The following is a 16,940-nucleotide window of genomic DNA, read 5'->3' on the forward strand; positions in this document are numbered from 1 at the left end:
CAGATCCCCTCACTCTTGAGCCTCCCTCCCATCCTCCCTATCCCACCCCTCTAGGTCATCATCGAAAAGCACCGAGCCGATCTCCCTGTGCTATGCTGCTGCTTCCCACCAGCCAACTATTTTACATTCAGTAGTGTATATATGTCAATGCTACTCTCACTTCACCCCAGCTTCGCCCTCCCACCCATGTCCTCAATTCCATTCTCTATGTCTACCTCTTTATTCCTGCCCTGCAAGTAGGTTCATGAGTACCTTTTTTTTCAGATTCCATATATAGGTATTAGCATACAGTATTTGTTTTTATCTTTCTGACTTGCTTCACTCTGTATGACAGATTCTAGGTCCATCCACCTCACTACAAATAATTCAATTACCTTTCTTTTTATGGCTGAGTAATATTCCATTGTATATATGTGCCACATCTTCTTGTTTTTTTTTTTTGTTTTGTTTTTTGTGGTACGTGGGCCTCTCACTGCTGTGGCCGCTCCCGTTGCGGAGCACAGGCTCCGGACGCACAGGCTCAGCGGCCATGGCCCACAGGCCCAGCCGCTCCGCAGCATGTGGGATCTTCCCGGACCGGGTCACGAACCCGTGTCCCCTGCATCGGCAGGCGGACTCTCAACCACTGCGCCACCAGGGAAGCCCCACATCTTCTTTATCCATTCATCAGTTGATGGACACATAGGTTGCTTCCATGTCCTGGCTATTGTAAATAGAGCTGCAATGAACATTGTGGTACATGACTCTTTTTGAATTATGGTCTTCTCAGGGTATATGCCCAGTAGTGGGATTGCTGGGTCATATGGTAGTTCTATTATTAGTTTTTTAAGGAAACTCCATACTGTTCTCCATAGTGGCTGTATGAATTTACATTCCCACCAACAGTGCAAGAGGGTTCCCGTTTTTCCACACCCTCTCCAGCATTTATTGTTTGTAGATTTTTTGATGATGGCTATTCTGACTAGTGTGAGGTGATACCACATTGTAGTTTTGATTTGCATTTCTCTAATTATTAGTGATCTTAAGCATCCATTCATGTGTTTGTTGGCAATCTGTATATCTTCTTTGGAGAAATGTCTATTTAGGCCTTCCCATTTTTGGATTGGGGTGTTTGTTTTTTTGATATTGAGCTGCATGAGCTGCTTGTAAATTTTGGAGATTAATCCTTTGTCAGTAGCTTCATTTGCAAATATTTTCTCCCATTCAGAGGGTTGTCTTTTTCTCTTGTTTAAGGTCTCCTTTGCTGTGCAAAAGCTTTTAAGTTTCATTAGGTCCCATTTGTTTATTTTTGTTTTTATTTCCGTTTCTCTAGGAGGTGGGTCAAAAAGGATCTTGCTGTGATTTATGTCACAGAGTGTTCTACCTGTGTTTTCCTCTAAGAGTTTTATAGTGTCTGGCCTTAATTTAGGTCTTTAATCCATTTGAAGTTTATTTTTGTGTATGGTGTTAGGGAGTGTTCTAATTTCATTCTTTTACATGTAGCTCTCCATTTTTCCCAGTAGCACTTATTGAAGAGGCTGTCTCTTCTCCATTGTTTATTGCCTCTTTTATCAAAAATAAGGTGACCATATGTGTGTGGGTTTATCTCTGGGCATTCTATCTTGTACCATTGATCTATATTTCTGTTTTTTTTCCAGTACCATACTGTTTTGATTACTGTAGCTTTGTAGTATAGTCTGAAGTCAGGGAGCCTGATTCCTCCAGTTCCATTTTTCTTTCTCAAGATTGCTTTGGCTATTCGGGGTCTTTTGTGTTTCCATACAAATTGTGAAGGTGTTTTTCTAGTTCTGTGAAAAATGCCATTGATAGTTTGGCAGGGATTGCATTGAATCTGTAGATTGCTTTAGGTAGTATAGTCACTTTCACGATGTTGATTCTTCCAATCCAAGAACATGGTATATCTCTCCAACGGTTTGTATCATCTTTAATTTCTTTCATCAGTGTCTTATAGTTTTCTGCATATAGGTGTTTTGTCTCCTTTGGTAGGTTTATTCCTAGATGTTTTATTCTTTTTGTTGCAATGGTAAATGAGAGTGTTTCCTTAATTTCTCTTTCAGATTTTTCATCATTAGTGTATAGGAATGCAAGAGATTTCTGTGCATTAATTTTGCAGTGCACGGGCCTCTCAGTGTTGTGGCCTCTCCCGTTGTGGAGCAGAGGCTCCGGACGCGCAGGCTCAGCGGCCATGGCTCACGGGCCCAGCCGCTCCGCAGCATGTGGGATCTTCCCGGACCGGGGCACGAACCCGTGTCCCCTGCATTGGCAGGCGGACTCTCAACCACTGCGCCACCAGGGAAGCCCCTCTGTGCATTAATTTTGTATCCTGCAACTTTACCAAATTCATTGATTAGCTCTAGTAGTTTTCTGGTGGCATCTTTAGGATTCTCTATGTATAGTATCATGTCATCTGAAAACAGTGACAGCTTTACTTCTTCATTACGATTTGGATTCCTTTTATTTCTTTTTCTTCTCTAATTGCTGTGGCTAAAACTTCCAAAACTATGTTGAATAATAGTGGTGAGAGTGGAAAGCCTTGTCTTCTTCCTGATCTTAGTGGAAATGGTTTCAGTTTTTCACCATTGAAAACAGTGTTGGCTGTGGGTTTGTTATATATGGCCTTTATTATGTAGAGGTAAGTTCCCTCTATGCCTACTTTCTGGAGGGTTTTTTATCATAAATGGGTGTTGAATTTTGTTGAAAGCTTTTTCTGCATCTATTGAGATGATCATATGGTTTTTCTTCTTCAATTTGTTAATATGGTGTATCACGTTGATTGGTTTGCGTATATTGAAGAATCCTTACATTCCTGGGATAAACCCCACTTGATCATGGTGTGTGATCCTTTTAATGTGCTGTTGGATCCTGTTTGCTAGTATTTTGTTGAGGATTTTTACATCTATGTTCACCATTGATATTCGCTTGTAGTTTTCTTTCTTTGTGATATCTTTGTCTGGTTTTCGTATCAGGGTGATGGTGGCCTCGTAGAATGAGCTTGGGAGTGTTCCTCCCTCTGCTATATTTTGGAAGAGTTTGAGAAGGATAGGTGTTAGCTCTTCTCTAAATGTTTGATAGAATTCGCCTGTGAAGCCATCTAGTCCTTGGCTTTTGTTTGTTGGAAGACTTTTTTTAAATTAATTAATTAATTTTTGCTGTGTTGGGTCCTTGTTGCTGCATGCAGGCTTTCTCCAGTTGCAGCGAGTGGGGGCTACTCTTCGTTGTGAGGGCTTCTCATTGTGGTGGCTTCTCCTGCTGCAGAGCATGGGCTCTAGGCACGTGGGCCTCAGTAGTCGTGGCACGTGGGCTTAGCAGTCGTGGCTCATGGGCTCTAGAGTGCGGGCTCAGTAGTTGTGGCACCAGGGCTTAGCTGTTCCACGGCATGTGGGATCTTCCTGGACCAGGGATCGAACGCATGTCACCTGCATTGGCAGGCGGATTCTTAACCACTGTGCCACCAGGGAAGACCCTGTTGGAATATTTTTAATCACAGTCTCAATTTCAGTGCTTGTGATTGGTCTGTTTATATTTTCTACTTCTTCCTGGTTCAGTCTTGGAAGGTTGTGGTTTTCTAAGAATGTGTCCATTTCTTTCAGGTTGTCCATTTTATTGGCATATAGTTGCTTGTAGTAATCTCTCATGATCCTTTGTATTCCTTCAGTGTCAGTTGTTACTTCTCCTTTTTCATTTCTAATTATATTGATTTGAGTCTTCTCCCTTTTTTTCTTGATGAGTCTGGCTCATGGCTTATCAATTTTGTTTTTCTCAGAGAACCACCTTTTGGTTTTATTGATCTTTGGTATGGTTTCCTTCATTTCTTTTTCATTTATTTCTGCTCTGATCTTTGATTTCTTTCCTTCTGCTAACATTGGGGGTTTTTTTTCTCTAATTGCTTTAGGTTTAAGGTTAGATTGTTTATTTGAGACGTTTTTTGTTGGATGATCTGTCCATTGGTGAAAATGGGGTTTTAAAGTCCCCTACTACGATTGTGTTACTGTGGATTTCCCCTTTTATGGCTGTTAGCATTTGCCTTATGTATTGAGGTGCTCCTGTGTTGGGTGCATAAATATTTACAATTGTTATATCTTCTTCTTGGATTGATCCCTTGATCCTTATGTAGTGTCCTTCTTTGTCTCTTGTAATAGTCTTTATTTTAAAGTCTATTTTTTCTGATATGAGAATTGCTACTCCAGCTTTCTTCTGATTTCCATTTGCATAGAGTATCTTTTTCCATCCCCTCACTTTCAGTCTGTATGAGTCCCTAGGTCTGAAGTCGGTCTCTTGTAGACAGCATGTATATGGATATTGTTTTTGTATCCATTCAGCCAGTCTGTGTCTTTTGGTTGGAGCATTTAACCCATTTACATTTAAGGTAATTATCGATATGTATGTTCCTATTACCATTTTCTTAATTGTTTTGGGTTTGTTATTGTAGGTCTTTTTCTTCTCTTGTGTTTTCTGCCTAGGGAAGTTCCTTTAGTATTTGTTGTAGAGCTGGTTTGGTGGTGCTGAATGCTCTTAGCTTTTGCTCACCTGTAAAGGTTTTAATTTCTCCATCGAATCTGAATGAGATCCTTGCTGGGCAGAGTAATCTTAGTTGTAGGTTCTTCCCTTTCATCACTTTAAATATGTCATGCTACTCCCATCTGGCTTGCAGAGTTTCTGCTAAACGATCAGCTGTTAACCTTATGGGGATTCCCTTGTATGTTATTTGTTGTTTTTCCCTAGCTGCTTTTAATATTTTTTCTTTGTATTTAATTTTTGATAGTTTGATTAATATGTGTCTTGGCGTGTTTCTCCTTGGATTTATCTTGTGTGGGACTCTCTGTGCTTCCTGGACTTGATTAACTATTTCCTTTCCCATATTAGGGAAATTTTCAACTATAATCTCTTCAGATATTTTCTCAGTCCCGTTTTTTTTCTCTTCTTCTTCTGACACCCCTATAATTCAAATGTTGGTGAGTTTAATGTTGTGCCAGAGGTCTCTGAGACTGTTCTCAGTTCTTCTCATTCTTTTTTCTTTATTCACTCTGCAGTAGTTATTTCCACTGTTTTATCTTCCAGGTCACTTATCCGTTCTTCTGCCTCAGTTATTCTGCTATTGATTTCCTCTAGAGAATTTTTAATTTCATTTATTGTGTTGTTCATCATTGTTTGTTTGCTCTTTAGTTCTTCTAGGTCCTTGTTAAACGTTTCATGTATTTTCTGCATTTTATTTCCAATATTTTGGATCATCTTTACTATCATTGCTCTGAATTCTTTTTCAGAGGTAAACTGCCTATTTCCTCATCATTTGTTTGGTCTGGTGGGTTTTTACCTTGCTCCGTCTGCTGTGTGTTTGTCTTCTCATTTTGCTTATCTTACTGTGTTTGGGGTCTCCTTTTTGCAGGCTGCAGGTTCGTAGTTCCCGTTGTGTTTGGTGTCTGCCCCAGTGGCTAAGGTTGGTTCAGTGGGTTGTGTAGGCTTCCTGGTGGAGGGGACTGGTGCCTGTGTTCTGGTGGATGAGTCCGGATCTTGTCTTTCTGGTGGGCAAGACCGTGTCCGGTGGTGTGTTTTGGGGTGTGTGTGACCTTATTATGTTTTTAGGCATCCACTCTGATAATGGGTGGGGTTGTGTTCCTGTCTTGCTAGTTGTTTGGCATGGGGTGTCCAGCATTGTAGCTTGCTGGTCATTGAGTGGAGCTGGGACATAGCGTTGAGGTGGAGATCTCTGGGAGAGCTTTCGCCGTTTGATATTACGTGGAGCCAGGAGGTCTCTGGTGGACCAATGTCCTGAACTTGGCTCTCCCACCTCAGAGGCACAGGCCTGACAGCCAGCCGGAGCACCAAGAGCCTGTCAGCCACATGGCTCAGAAGAAAAGGGAGATAAAAATAGATACATAAATAAATAAATTAAATTATTAAAATAAAAAATAATTATTAAAAATTAAAACAAAGTGTAATATAAAGAAAGAAGAGAGCAACCAAACCAAGAAAGAAATTCTCCAATGATAACAAGCACTAAAAACATACTAAAAAAAAAGGGGGGGGGACAGACAGAACCCTAGGGCAAATGGTAAAAGCAAAGCTATACAGACAAAATCACACAAAGAAGCATCCACATACACACTCACAAAAAGAGAAAAAGGAAAAAATACTTATATATCTATATATTAAAAAAGAAAGAGGAAGAGAGCAACCATATCAATAAACAAATCTACCAATGATAATAAACTCTAAATACTAAACTAAGATAAATATAAAACCAGGAACAAATTAGATGCAGAAAGCAAACCCCAAGTCTACAGTTGCTCCCAAAGTCCACTGCCTCAGTTTTGGGATGATTCGTTGTCTATTCAGGTATTCCACAGATGCGGGATACATCAAGTTGATTGTGGAGATTTAATCCGATGTTCCTGAGGCAGCTGGGAGAAATTTCCCTTTCTCTTCTTTTTTCGCACAGCTCCCGGGGTTCAGCTTTGGATTTGGCTCGGGCTCTGCGTGTAGGTCACCTGAGGGCGTCTGTTCCCCACCCAGACAGGACGGGGTTAAAGTAGCAGCTGCTTAGGGGGCTCTGGCTCACTCAGGCCGGGGGAAGGGAGGAGTGCGGCTGTGGGGTGAGCCTGCGGCGGCAGAGGCCAGCATGATGTGGCAACAGCCTGAGGCGTGCCATGTGTTCTCCCAGGGACGTTGTCCCTGGATCACGGGATCCTGGCAGTGGCGGGCTGCACAGGCTCCCAGGAGGGGAGGTGTGGATAGTGACCTGTGCTTGCACACAGGCTTCTTGGTGACTGCAGCAGCAGCCTCAGCGTTTCATGCCCGTCTCTGGTGTCCACGCTTATAGCCATGGCTCACACCCGTCTCTGGAGCTCGTTTAGGTGGTGCTCTGAATCCCTTCTCCTTGCGCACCCCGAAACAATGGTCTCTTGCCTCTTAGGCAGCTCCAGACTTTTTCCCGGACTCCCTGCCGGCTAGCTGTGGCACACTAGCCCCCTTCAGGCTGTGTTCACGCAGCTGACCCCAGTCCTCTCCCTGGAATCTGACCTCCGAAGCCCGAGCCTCAGCTCCCAGCCCCAACCCGTTCTGGCGGGTTAGTGGAGAAGCTTCTCAGGCAGGTGCGGGCTGGTCAGCACTGATCCTCTGTGCGGGAATCTCTCTGCTTTTCCCTCTGCACCCTTGTTGCTGCAGTCTCCTCCATGGCTCTGAAGCTTCCCCCCTGCCACCCACTGTCTCCACCAGTGAAGGGGCTTCCTAGTGTGTGGAAACTTTTCCTCCTTCACAGCTTCCTCCCAGAGGTGCAGATCCCGTACCTATTCTTTTGTCTCTGTTTTTCCTTTTTTCTTTTGCCCTATCTAGGTACGTGGGGAGTTTCTCGCCTTTTGGGAAGACTGAGGTCTTCTGCCAGCGTTCAGTAGGTGTTCTGTAGGAGTTGTTCCACATGTAGATGTATTTCTGATGTATTTGTGGGGAGGAGGTTGATCTCCATGTCTTACTCCTCCGCCATCTTGAAGGTCTCTCTCCCAAACCGCCATCTTGACTCCTCCCCTCATTCCACAGTTTTTTGATCATTGTATTTTTTTTCATTTGTCTGTAGGTATTTTTTGATTTCCTTTTTTATTTCTTCAGTGATCCATTGGCTGTTTAGTAGCATATTGTTTTGCTTCCATATGTTTGTGTTTTTTACAGTTTTTTTCTTGTAGTTGATTTCTAGTTTCCTAGTGTTGTGGTCAGAAAAGATGCCTGATATGATTTCAATTTTCTTAAATTTACCGAGGCTTGTTGCCTAGCATGTGATCTGTCCTGGAGAATATTCCCTGTGCACTTGGAAAGAATGTGTATTCTGCTGCTTTCAGATGGAATGCTCTCTATATATCAATTAAGTTCTTCTGGTCTAATTTCTCATTTAAGGCAAGTGTTTTCTTATTGATTTTCTGTCTGGATGATCTGTCCATTGATGTACTTGGGGTGTTAAAGTCCCCTACTATTATTGTGTTACTGTCGATTTCTCCCTTAATGTCCGTTAATATTTGCCTTATGTATTTAGGTGCTTCTATGTTGGGTACATATGTATTTACAGTTGCTGTATCTTTTTCTTGAATTGATTGCTTGATCATTATGTAGTGTCTTCGTCTCTTGTAACAGCCTTTATTTTAAAGTCTATTTTGTCTGATATAAGTATTGCTACTCTGGTTTTCCATTGATTTCCATTTACATGGAATACCTTCTTCCATCCCCTCACTTTCCGTCTGTGTATGTCTTTAGATCTGAAGCGAGTCTCTTGTAGGCAGCATATATATGGGTCTGATGAAAGAAATTGGAGATGACACCAATAGATGGAAAGATATACCGTGTTCTTGGATTGGAAGGATTAATATCGTTAAAATGACCACACTAACCAAGGCAATCTACAGATTCAATGCAGTCCCTATCAGAATACCAATGTCATTTTTCAGAGAACTAGAACAAATAATTTTTAAATTTGTATGGAAACACAAAAGACCCCTAATAGCCAAAACAATCTTGAGAAAGAAGAACAGAGCTGGAGGAATCATGCTCCCTCACCTCAGACTATACTACAAAGGTACAGTAATCAAAACAGTATGGTACTGGCACAAAAAGAGACACATAGATCAATGGAATAGAACAGAGAGCCCAGAAATAAACCCAAACATTTATGGTCAATTAATCTATGACAAAGGAGGCATATTCAATGGAGAAAAGACAGTCTCTCCAATATGTGGTGCTGGGAAACCTGGACAAGTAAAAAAATGAGATTAGAACATTCTCTAACACCATATAAAAAATAAACTCAGAATGGATTCAGGACCAAAATGTAAAACCAGAAACCATAAAACTCTTAGAGGAAAACATAGGCAGAACACTCTTTGACATACATCACAGCAAGATATTTTTGGATCTGTCTCCTAAAGCAAAATAAATAAAGGCAAAAATAAACCAATGGGACTTAATTAAAGTTAAAACTTTTGCACAGCAAAGGAAACCATCAACACAAGGAAAAGGCAACCTATTGAATGAGAGAAAATATTTGCAATGATGACTGATAAGGGGTTAATATCCAGCATATATGAACAGCTCATACAACTCAACATCAAAAAACAGCCCAATTGGAAAATGGGCAGGAAACCTGAATAGACATTTTTTCATAGAGGACATGCAGGTGGTCAATAGACACATAAAAAGATGCTCAATGTCACTAATCATCAGAGAACTGTAAATCAAAATCACAATTAGATATCACCTCACATCTGTCAGAGTGGCTATCATCAAAAAGAAACTAAATAAAAAATGTTGGCAAGAATGTGGAGAAAAGGGAACCCTCGTATACTCTTGGTGGGAATGTAAATTTGTGCAGCCACTGTGGAAAACAGTATGGACGTTTCTCAAAAAGCTGAAAATAGAACTACCATATGACCCAGCAATTCCACTCATGGGTATATATCTGAAAGAAAAAAACACAAATTTGAAAAGATACATGTACCCCCATGTTCATAGCAGCATTATTAACAATTTCCAAGTTATGTAAGCAACCTACGTGTCCATCAACAGATGAATGGGTAAAGGAAATGTTCTGTATATACACAATGGAATACTACTTAGCCATAAAAAAGAATGAAAGTTTTCCATTTACATCAATATGAATGGACTTGGAGGGCATTATGTTAGTGAAATAAGTCAGACAGAGAAAGGCAAACACAAATATTTGATATCACTTATATGTGGAATCTACAAAATAGAACAAACTAGTGAGTGTATCAAAAAAGAAGCAAACTCACAGATACAGAAAACAAACTAGTGGTTACCAGTGGGGAGAGGGAAGTGAGGAGGGGCAAGATAAGGGTAGAGAATTAAAATAAGTTAAAAGGTTAAATTGTACAGCAAGTACTATGTATAAAATAAGCTACAATGTATCAAATAATCTACAAGGATATATTGTACAGCACAGGAAATATTTTATAATAACTATAAATGGAGTATAGCCTTTAAAAATTGTGAATCACTATATTGTACACCTGTAACTTATATAATATTGTACATCAACTATACTTCAATTAAAAAAAAAAGACTACATTCCTTGGGGAGGTTGTAACTGCAGTTAGGTTCAGTATTAGGTCTTGGTTTGCTGACATGGGGCTTAGCACAAGTGACTCCATTTTGGGCCTGTTGTCTCCTTTTTAAGAAGGCTGGATTATCCACTTCTGAGACCCAGCTGTCTATGTGGTACAACTAACTAGACATGGAATCCAAAGACCTGAGCTCATGTCCTGGTTTTGCCCCATACCAGCTCTGTTAACATACCTCTCTGAGCCACGGAGCCCCTGTCTGTGAACCAAGGGTGGTAGTGGAAACACCACACAGTGTTGCTGAGAGCAGCAAATGAGATCATGTGTAGGATGTGACTCTGGCAGACAATAGATGGCCCATGACAATGTTTGATGAAACCAATTCTGAACCAGGAAGTGGAGTCCCAGGATATAATATCTGGGCTGCAAGGATAGCTAGACAGTTTTCTAAGACATTCAGACTCAAAGCTAGAAATGAATTGGTATCAAGGGATGCTGAGAAAGCCTCCCTAGATGAGATACACAAAGAAGAGGCATATGGGTTCATGGAGCTGAGTACACTGCGCTCCCCTTGATGGGTAGATGGTATCACTTAGGGTCTGCCTATCTTGAGCCCAGCTTGACTGCTAACTAGTTAAGTGATGTAATCTTTTGGCCTCCATTTCCCATCTGTAAGTTAGGAATAATAACACTGGCTATGCCTTCAGGTTGTTGTGAGGACTTGAATGAGGTTAACTGTATTGATACAAAGCCCTTAGTGTCATAGAGTAAGTACTTATTTCATCTAGTTATTATTCCTGAAACCTCAGAGGTGAGAAAAGGAGGCTGGTTGATGAGGCCTCCCTTCCCTCCCTTTCTTTCATCCTGTCTGGCTGGCAAATACATGGAAGAGAGCAATTATTTAGCACTGGTTTCTTCAGAATTGACTGTAAATAATTTTTTTAGTGTGGTATAGTAACGTAAAACATAATTTGGGGGTCATACAGAGAGGCATGAAATTCTTGCTCTGCTAATTCCAGCTTTGTGATTTTGGACAAGTTACTTGTCTTTCTGAGCCTCAATTTTTAAAAGGCATAGGAATCCTTGTTGATGTGAGTATTGAATGAGATAATGTATGTAATGTTTACATCTGTTCTCTCCTGAGAATCCGTCTACCTTGTGTTTTGCACTGGAGAAAGCAAGAGTGTACAATGTAATAGGATATCAGTATAGGAGGATGATGAAAAAGAAGTTTGGACTCCTTTCAGAAAATATAAAAGAGGATCTCTAGGATTTAACTCTGGAAAATTTTCCAGGGGAGAGAAGCTACTGCTAAGTACTTACAACACTGTCCTGAGTTTTACCTTCACCGTTCTCACAATTTGGGTCCTACTGTTACCACTTTGCTTGATCATGATGATGATGAAAGCAAGCTGAGATATCCCAATTTATAACAAGAAATACGTATTTGGTCTTCATCCAGTTCCTGGCCCAGGGCTCCTAAAACCCTTGGAATTGCCTAAGTGATGAGAGCCAAAATGGTGTCTTTTTTTACGTTAATGAGGTGACTTTTGGAAAACACCTAAGGATGGGGGCTGGTTGCTGGAGGAGTCAACCAGGTGATTAGAGGGTTGGAATTTAGTCTCACTCCCTGACCTCTGGGTAGGGAGTCAGGTTGAATCAATCACGGATAGCCAATGATGTAATCAATCACACCTGTGTCATGAGGCCTCCATAAAAACCCGAAACGACAGGGTTTAGAGAGCTTCTAGGTTGGTGAACATATGGAGGTTCGGAGAGAGTGCTGTGTTCCGAGAGCATAAGTTCAGGGCCCTTTCTCCATATCCAGCCCTGTGCGTCTCTTCCATCTGGCTGTTTCTGAGTTATATATCCTTTTCTAAGAAACTGGTGATCTGGTAAGTAAAATATTTCTCTGAGCTGTATGAGCCTCTCTAGCAAATTAATCTAAACCCAAGGAGGGGGTCGTGGGAACCTCCAATCTATAGCCGGTTGGTCAGAAGCACAGGTGACAACCTGGACTTGCAATTGGTCTCTGAAGGTGGAGGAAGACAATCTTGTAGGACTGAGCCCTTAACCTATAGGGTCTCCTGGTAGATGGTGTCAGACTTGAGTTGAATTGTAGGGCACTTAGCTGGTGTCAGAGAATTGCTTATTTTGGGGGAACCCCCCCACAATCTGGTGTCAAAAGTTGTTGAGTGTAGTGGTGGTATGAGAGGAAACGGGGAACCCAGGAGGAGGGCTGGGGTTTTCCTACTCACTAGCATTTTTGGTGCAAGCTGGGAAAAAACTCCCTTCCCTTGGTTCCCCCCAAATACAGCCAAGACTGGCGAGAATGTAAGGTTTTAGGTTTTTTTTAATTAAAAATAAGGGTAAACAAAGTGGAAACACACACAGGAAGTGCAAGAAGCCTGATGCTCTATGATTTCAGTTTTCTGAACCTTCCATTGTTGGCTTGCTCCCTGATATATTTCACACAATATTTGTAATATTTATACTCTGGGTTCCATACCAATATGTCATCAATTTTTCTAAGTAACCTAAGTATACTTTAAAACAAAGTGTCCAGCTACCAAGCCTACTGCTATCAGTTAATTTCTATTTTACTTAGCTGTATTGTTCAGCTCTAGACTTACTTATTTTGGGTTATTGTTTACTTAATCTGCTCTATCCTAATAATGGAGTTGATGTCTACAATTATAATTAATTATAGTTTTGTAGAAGTTTTCCTTGGCTCTCTGCTTTTCTGTTTGCTTTGGTTTCTGTTTTTCTTTTTAAATTGAAGTATAATTGATGTAGAATACTGTGTTAGTTTCAGGTGTACAGCAGAGTGATTCAGTACTTTTGCAGATTATATTGTTATAGGTTGTTATAAAATAATGCATATAATTTCCTATGCTATACAGTATGTCCTTACTGCTTATCTATTTTATATATAGTAGTTTGTATGTGTTAATCCCATACCCCTAATTTGTCCCTCCCCACTTTTCTGTTTCCTTTGGTAACCACAAGTTTGTTTTCTCTGAGTCTGATTCTGTTTTGCATATTCATTCATTTGTATTATTTTTTTTGATTCCATGTGTAAGTGATATCATGTAGTGTTTATCTTTCTCTGTCTGACTTATTCACTAAGCATAATATTCTTTAGGTCTATCCATGTTGCTGCAAATGGCAGTATTACATCCTTTCTTATGGCTGAGTAATATTCCATTGTGTGTGTGTGTGTATGTATACCACATTTTGATTAATCCAGTTGTCTGTTGATGGGCAGTTTCCATGTCTTGGTTATTGTAATTAGTGCTGCTAGGAACATTGGGGTACATGTATCTTTTCAAATTAATGTTTTCTTTTTTTCCAATAAATATCCAGGAGTGGAATTGCTGGCTTATGTAGTAGTTCTATTTTTATTTTTTTAAGGAACCTGCCTACTGTTTTCCATAGTGACTGAACCAATTTACATTTCTACCAACAGTGTAGGAGAGTTTCCTTTTCTCCACATCCTCACCAACATTTGTTATTTGTAGACTTTTTGATGATAGCCATTCCGACAGGTGTGAGGTGATAACACATTGTGGTTTTGATTTACATTTCTCTAATAATTAGTGATGTTTGATCATTTTTTCATGTACCTGTTGGCCATTTGTATGTCTTCTTTGGAAAAATGTATATGCAAGTCTTCTGTGCATTTTTAATTGGATTGTTCCTTTTTTTTTGATACTGAGTTGTATGAGCTGTTTGTATATTTTAGATATTAAACTCTTGTTGCTTGCATCATTTGCAAATATTTTCTCCCATTCTCTAGATTGTCTTTTCATTTTGTTGAAGATTTCCTTTGCTGTGCAAAAGCTTTTAAATTTAATTAGGCCCCATTTGTTTATTTTTGCTTTTATTTCTTTTGCTTTAGGGGACTGATCCAAGAAAATATTGCTATGGTTTATTTCATAGAGTTTTCCACCTATATTCTCTTACAGGAGTTTTATGATTTCAGGTCTTACATTTAGGTCTTTAAACCATTTTGATTTTATTTCTGTATATGTGTGAGGGAATATTCTAATCTCATTGTTCTATATGTCCAGTTTTCCCAGCACCACTTGTTGGAGAGACTGTCTTTTCTCCATTGTAATTCTTGCCTCCTTTGTCGTAGATTAATTGACTGTATGTATGTGGGTTTATTTCTGATAAAAACTCTCATCAAAATGAGTATAGAGGAAACATATCTCAACACAATAAAAGCCATTTTATTAAACAGCCACGTAATACAAACCCACAGCCAACAAAATACTCAACAGTGAAAAGCTGAAAGCCTTCCCACTAAATTCAGGAACAAGACAGTGATGTCCACTCTCATCACTTCTATTCAACCTAGTATTGGAAGGTTACAGCAATCAGACAAGAAAAAGAAATAAAAGTATCCAAATTGGAAGCAAAGAGGGAAAACTGTCACTATTTGCAAATGACGATGATACTCTATATAATGAGCCCTAAAGTCACCTCCCCAAAACTGTTAAACTAATAACAAATTCAGCAAGGTTTCAGGATTCAAGATTAATATACAGAAATGTGTTGGCTTTATATATGCTAATAATGAATGATCAAAAAGAGAAAGTAAAAAAAAATCCCATTTAAAATTGCATCAAAAAAATCACTAGGAATAAACTGAACCAAGGAGATTAAAGACATAGATGCTGAAAACTATAAAACATTGATGAAGGAAATTGAAGATGATTCAAAGAAATGGAAAGATATCCATGCTCTTGGATTGGAAGAATTAATATTACTAAAATGGTCATATTACCCCAAACAATCTACAGATTTAATGCAATCCCTGTCTGTCAAAATAACCACATCATTTTTCACAGAACTAGAACAAATAATCCTAAAATTTATATGGAATCACAGAAGACCTCAAACTGCCAAAGCAATCCTGAGGAAAAAAGAACAAAACTGGAGGTATACCCTTCCCAGACTTCAGGCTATACTACAAAGCTGCCATAATCAAAACTGTGATATTGGTACAAAAACAGACACATAGATTAATGGAACAGAATAGAGAGCCCAGGTCTCTTTTTTTCATATGAGAGGGTTTCCTCAAACATCTATTGACCACTGACTGTGCCTTCATATTTAAGAATGAGACACTGAAAACCTCATTGCAGACTCTGTGTGGGCTTACTGTGTTCACCCTCCAAGGCCTTTGTGATCTGGCCTCACCGTATCTCTCTGACCTCATCTCCTACTGCTCTCCACATTTCTTCCTCCAGCTAAACTACACATTGTAGTTCCCAAGGTGAACTAATATCAAGATTGTTATCACTTTGGGTCCTTTGTACTTACTTGCTATTCCCTCTCTAGAAAGAATAACTCCTAGATGTTCACTCAGCTTATTTCTTCACTTCTTTCAGGTCTCTGCTCAAATAACACTTTGTCAGAGAGGCCTTCCCCAATGACCTTCTATAAAACTTCTACCTGGGCCTAACTCTGCTTTAGTTTCCATTGGTATTATTGCCACCTGACATGGCATCAGGGATCATATGCTTTGTTAGGTTCACCAGTATACTGTATTTATTTATTGTCTATCTTTATCCAGAAGAATTAAAGCTCCATAAGGTCAGGATCTTTATTTTGTTCACTAATTTGTCTGTTGTACCTGAAGCAGGGCTGGGACACTAGCATGTATTCAGTGCATATCTCTTGAATGAATGAATGAATGGTGGCCTCATTGAGCATGAAAAAGCTGGTATCTGGCCATTGTGTTGGAAGATACCTAACTTTCATTCTCTTCAGATCCTTCTTCTGGGCCGTTTTCCCTGCCAGAAGGGTCCTAGCTGCTAGTGTTCTTGGGATTGACTGGGGGAAGCAGATCTTTCACCTCATCCTTCTGTTTTCAGCAAGATATCCCAGTCATCTTCAGTGCTTGAGTCCTTATGTGCAGAGACCTTTGAAATAACTTCTTCGGAGGGAAATTCCTGGTTTATTCTGGTGAGGTAGGATAGGAATCACCTGGTTGTGTAGGGGCAGGTGACGGAGGGGAACCTGGTTGCCTGTTTTAAACCCCACCCACACCCTTATTCTTAGATGTACTAGGTATCTGATTCCTAAGCCATTATGGGGTTCTGTAGGGTATTTCACTGTGATGTGCTGGTAAATGTTTAATTGGCTCTCTGGTGGAAAAAGTCCTGATTGGTAGTGTTTGTTCATTCCCATGATGTAAATATTCCCACCATAGCTGAATTCAAGCTACCATCACAGCCTCACTGAATACAGAGTTGGGAAGGGTTGAGCAGCAGCACACCATCTTCTTACCTTACAGACACAAGATGTTAATAACTTCAAGAGCATAGATAATAATAAAATGTAGTAAAATAATTAGGAATGAGGAGTTTTTTTTGTTTTTGTTTTGTTTTTTGGCTGTATCGGGCCTTAGTTGCAGCATGCAGGATCTTCTTGAGGCATTTGGGATCTTTCATTGCAGCTCGCGGGCTTCTCTCTAGTTGTGGCCTGCAGGTTTTCCTTCTCTAGTTGTGGCGCGCAGGCTCCAGGGCGCGTGGGCTCTGTAGTTTGTGGCACACGGGCTCTCTCATTGCGTGCAGGCTTAGTTGCGCTGCGGCATGTGGGATCTTAGTTCCCAGACCAGGGATTGAACCTGCGTCCCCTGCATTGGAAGGTGGATTCTTTACCACTGGACCACCAGGGAAGTCCCCGGAAGTGAGGAATTTTGAGCATTTATTACTTTTGTTTTAAATATAACTTATTAATTGAAATTTATATAATTTAATGTTTAATAATGATTAATTTTAACCAGCTTGTAAAATTCTTAAAAATTTAACAGTATGCTCTTGTGAGCTGGTATAAGCCGGTTCCAGCACATGTCATCTTGCTTTTGGCTTC

This window comes from Phocoena sinus, chromosome 10 (assembly GCF_008692025.1).
Source record: "Phocoena sinus isolate mPhoSin1 chromosome 10, mPhoSin1.pri, whole genome shotgun sequence".
NCBI lineage: Eukaryota > Metazoa > Chordata > Mammalia > Artiodactyla > Phocoenidae > Phocoena > Phocoena sinus.